This window comes from Erinaceus europaeus, chromosome 1 (assembly GCF_950295315.1).
Source record: "Erinaceus europaeus chromosome 1, mEriEur2.1, whole genome shotgun sequence".
Classification (NCBI taxonomy): Eukaryota; Metazoa; Chordata; class Mammalia; order Eulipotyphla; family Erinaceidae; genus Erinaceus; species Erinaceus europaeus.
The window spans coordinates 187,462,093-187,467,603 of NC_080162.1; positions in this window are offsets into that span (position 1 = coordinate 187,462,093).

Genomic DNA, 5,511 nt, shown 5'->3' on the forward strand with positions numbered 1-5,511 from the left:
ATTGAAGAATCTTAGTATTTTCCTTTTATTGTGGGTAATACTGAGTCTGAATGTCTGTGTAACCATGTTATATGCATGTGAGTTACTTAGATAACTCACTGTTTTAGGTGTTATCTTAATTTGGGCACTCATGTTCTTTGACTCTGTGGAACTACATTATGACATTTATTTGATAATTTCTTCCTCTTTATTTTCTCCATCACTCCTATTATTTACTTATTTATTTTAAAATTTTATTTATAAAAAAGAAACACTGACAAAACCATAGGATAAGAGAGGTACAATTCCACACAATTCCCACTACCTGAACTCTGTATCCCATCCCCTCCCCTGATAGCTTTCCTATTCTTTATCCCTCTGGGAGTATGGGCCCAAGGTCATTGTGGGATGCAGAAGGTGGAAGGTCTGGCTTCTGTAATTGCTTCCCAGCTGAACATGGGTGTTGACAGGTGGATCCATACTCCCAGCCTGCCTCTCTCTTTCCCTAGTGGGGTGGGGCTCTGGGGAATTGGAGCTCCAGGACACATTGGTGGGGCTGTTTGTCCAGGGAAGTCTGGTTGGCATCATGGTAGCATCTGGAACCTGGTGGCTAAAAAAGAGTTAAGATATAAAGCCAGGGTGTCGGGCAGTAGTGCAGCGGGTTAAGTGCATGTGGTGCCAAATGCAAGGACTGGTGTTATGATTCCGGTTCAAGCCCCTGGCTGCCCACCTGTAGGGGAGTCACTTCACAAGCCGTGAAGCAGGTCTGCAGGTGTCTTTATCTCCCCCTCTCTATCTGCCCCCTATTCATTTCTCTCTGTTCTGTTCAACAATGATGACATCAATAACCACAACAATAACTACAACAATAATAAAACAACAAGGGCAACAAAAGGGGGAAAAAAAGCAAAATTTAAAAAAAAGATATAAAGCCAAACAAATTATTAACTAGTCACGAACCTAGAGGCTAGAATATTGCAGATGAAGATTTGGGTTCTCCATTTTGAAGATAGCTAGTAGGCCTATTTTAGTTATCACTCCTATTATTTAGATGTGTGGTCTTTTGGGTTGATCTTCTATGTATCATTTATTTCAGCTTCTCATTGTTCTACTTGGTGGTTTTATTAGACACTATTTACAATATATTTAAGTTTCAGAGTTATAGTTTTACTCTAATTTTTCCTTGCTATATATTTGTGTTTTGTTGATGAAATATTTTTTACTCTTTCTGGAAATATTAGAATATTTTTTAAAAAGTTGAGTTTTGTTTCTAATTTTTTTGTTCCTTTGAGAGTTACATGTTCTGCTTTTTTTTTTTTCTTCTGGTTCTCTATTTTTAATTAGTGATTTACTAATGGAGAGATCAGCAATAACAACAGGGCTCTATAATTGCCAGATTGAAGGTTTGTTTTTGTTTTTGCTTTTTGCTGTGAACATTTCATTTCTTTGGAAAATAGTCTTATGGCTACTTGCACGGTGAGCATGTGAGTTTTCTAGGGCTTCCACAACAACATAACACAGACTAAGTGTTTTTTTTAATATGTCATTTATTTATTAGAGACAGAGAGAAATTAAGAGGGGAGGGGGATATATAGAGGGAAAGAGATAAAGAGACATACCTGCAGCCCTGCTTCACCCCTTATGAAGCTTTCCCCAGATTATTGGAGTTGGAAGGTTGACCTCTCAGGCTTGGCATCTCTGGATACAATCAGAAGTGAAAGGGCAGTGACAGCATAAGGAGGTGTGGTGGCATTGGTTGCATTGATTTAGTTGAGGTCAGCAGAGGCAGTGTAACAGGGTAAGGGTAGAGAGTAGATACATTAACGTATAGAAGCACAGTCCCAGAACTTCTGGGACTAGGAGACAGAGATTTTAAAGAGAATGGGGAAGGTTTCTTGTGGTCTTAGAGTTTAAAAAGGTAATAGATAATTACTATTCTAACAAAGTTAGTTGGGAGCTTATTTTTCTTTGAAAATCCCATGGTTAAGATTTACTGTACTATGCTTGACCTCACCATGAATTCTGTCATTTAATGCATATTAATAACTATATCTTAGATACTGAAAAACTACATCTTAGATACTGAGAGATCCAGAAGATTCTGATCTGGTCTAAAGTTGTAAATATCTTGGTATTTGGAAAAAATAGTTAAATGTTTAGACTAAAGGAATATCCACTCAGAACTGAAATCTAGGCAGTTAAAGAACTTGAAACATTTGATCTATTTTCCCTTGACATATTGACTAAATAGTGACTCATAAGATTACAAGTTAATAGAAGTCTATATATTTAAATGTATTAAGTATGTATGTATACATTTATCTATGTATGTATTTATTGGCTAAAAGCAAAGAGACATTAACAGGGGACAGGAAGGTAGAGAGAGCAAGAGAAAGAGACCTGCAGCACTGTTTTCACTACTTCTGAAGCTTCCCCCCTGCAGATGAAGGCCAGGGGCTTGAACCTGGATCTTTGCTCATTGTAGCATGCATGCTATACCAGGTGCACCACCACCCCTTCCAGGGGATTTTTAAAGTGATCTTGTTACTTAATTCAAAGTGCTCTTAAGCAGAAGCCTGCATACAGAGATTGGTGGATAGGGCTTTACAGTAAGTAGGCTAAGTTATGCCAGCTGGGTTGCCCTGGGCAAGGTGTTAGAACCAAATCTTGATTTTCTGCTTGATAAAATGAAGACAGTAATACCTGCCATGCGGGGCTCGGTGTGACGACTCAGTAAAGATGAACATATTTGTATAAGAACTTCCTAAACTGCAAGCTGCCTATCTGAATGTTGTGTGCTGGTGTTTTCTTTATGAGCAACTTCAAAGGCAGCTTGAGTGGGATTGCCCTATATTCATCCTTCTCTATCTGGCTTATCTCACTTAACATGATTCCTTCAAGTTCCATCCAAGATGCAGTGAGGAAGGTTAATTCAACATTTTTAATAGCTGAGTAGTATTCCATTGTGTATATAGCCCACAACTAACTCAGCCACTCATTTGTTGTTGAACACTCATTTGTTGCTTCCCAGGTTTTGGCTATTACAAATTGTGCTGCTATGAACATAGGTGTACACAGATCTTTTTGGATGAGGGTGTTTAGTATCTCAGGGTATGTCCCCAGGAGAGGAATTGCAGTCCACTTTAGCCTTCTGAGAGTTCTCCAGACTGCTCTCCACAAGAGTTGGACCGATTGACATTATCACCATCTGTAAGGAGGGTTTCTTTGTCCCACAACCTCTCCAGCATTTGTTGCTGCTACCTTTTCTGACATATGACATTCTTACAGGGATGAGGTGACATCTCATTGTTGTCTTAGATATCTGATTCTTAATTGTGGAGAGTTGTCCTGTGCATTCAGGGAAGTTTAGGACTATCTCTAGCCTCTATCTTTTAGGTGTAAATTGTACCTCCCCAGTTGTGTCGATTAAAATTTCTTCAGACACTGACAAATATCTCCCAGTTAAAGGGGCCAAAAGAACAAAATTACTCCTCAGTTGAGAATCAGTCTGTGGCTTTCTCTGCTCCTTCATTATGGCTGATAGTCTAGAATCCCAAGTCTCTCCAAGGTTCAATAGGCAGATGGCTTTGAAGGTGTTCTTTCTTGATTTGTATCCATCCAGTGGTTTTCTCCACTCTCCTAGATGAGTCACCACCTCATCTTGTTCTTCTAGAAATCTGCTGATGATCTGTGTTCACAACAGGTTTTCATGGCTAAGGATTTAAAACCTTTTCTTCTTAATATTTTAGAGAGGTCATAGGAGGAAGTATAAATTAGTAGTCAATTAACTATATTTAAGTAAAGACACTTCATATCAGTTCCCAATAAGAAGACTGAAACTCAGGGCCTACAGAATAATTATATAAAATAAATAAAATAATTATTTTACAAAATAATATGGAGAGTACTGGCCTTCCTATATATATGACCAAAGTTCAAGTCCCCAGTGCAAATGGGAGTACTGTGGTACTGAAGGAAGCTTATGATGTCTCTCTCACTCTTTTTACATGAAAAAATCGATCCAGAGCACTGAAACCTCAGAACCAACAACAGCAGAAAAGAAAAGAAAGAAAGAAAGAAAGAAGGAAGCTTTCGAAAGGAAAGAAGGAAGGAAGAGAGAGAAAAAGGAAGAGAAAGAAAGGAAACAGATTCTTAGAGAAATGACTGTATGTAGATGTATGTAATCATAGTAAAAAGTCAGGGATAAATGCCAGTTCAGTTGGTTCCTAGTCTAGTGTCCTTTCCACTAGCTCACTCTGATACTTGAATATATTTTATTAGGAAACACTGCCATTTTCTTCAGAAAGTTTTTAAAAAATATTTATTTTTTAATTTTTATTTTTCCCTTTTTGTTGCCCTTGTTGTTTATCATCATTGTTGTTATTATTATTGTTATTGTTGGATAGAAGAGAGAGAAATGGAGAGAGGAGGCGAAGACAGAAGGGGAAAGAAAGATAGACACCTGCAGACCTACTTCACCATCTGTGAAGTGAACCCCCTGCAGGTGGGGAGCCCAGGTGCTCGAACTGGATCTTTATGCCAGTCCTTGCGCTTCGCGCCATGTGTGCTTAACCCGCTGCGCCACCGTCCGGCTTCCTTCAAAAAGTTTTTCTTTTTATTATTTTATTTTATTTTATTTTATTCATTATTGGATAGAGACAGAGAACTTGAGAGGGAGAGGAGGGTAAGATAGAGAGGGAGAGAGACAGAGAGACACTTGCAGGTCTACTTCACCACTCCTGAAACTTTCTTCCTACAGGTGAGGACCAGAGGCTTGAGCCCAGGTCCTTATGCTCTCTAGTGTGTGTGCTTAACCAGGTATGCCTGGCACTCAGAAAGTTTTTTAAGGGGTAAAAGCCTTAAAAATTATTCAATTAAAAAATTAACAGTAGTAACAGCAAAAGCTTTGGTAGGTGTTTTTTGTCCTACACTTTTAAATTTCAAATTTTGTCTCAGTAGAAGTAAATAACTCTTAACATTGGTACTACTGAGAGCATATATCTACTTCACTTCAATCTCTCTTAAATGATTACAGATAAAATAGCAGGTTCCTCACTTCCCTCCTGTTATTGTCCCAAACTCTCTGACTGCGGACAGACCTTGCAATGGTGGGCATGTGTGCATTTATTCACATGCACAAATACCTGCCTGTATTTTTGTGTTGTAGCGGTGTGTGATGTCAGTGCATTTATATGTGATACTTGTGTATATGCATACTCATGTATCAGGTTCATTAAAACCTTTTTTTCTGAAAGGTACGAACAAAACTTTATAGCAATAATCTAGAATATTGCACCAGTGTTTTCTCTAAGAACAGCACACATTCATTCAGTTTTGATGATTTTTATCCTCTGCATCCATAAAGCACTCACCTTGACAGGTGCTGACTTGACCCCAAGCACCCCACCCCATTTGGGCTGACAGTATTGGCAGCCTGGCGCCTGCAGGGCTCCTGCTGCCCATCAAAGTCAGCTCTGATGAGACTTTCAAAACACGCACGTGTCAGGTGCAAGAAAACTTTGTCAATGGGCC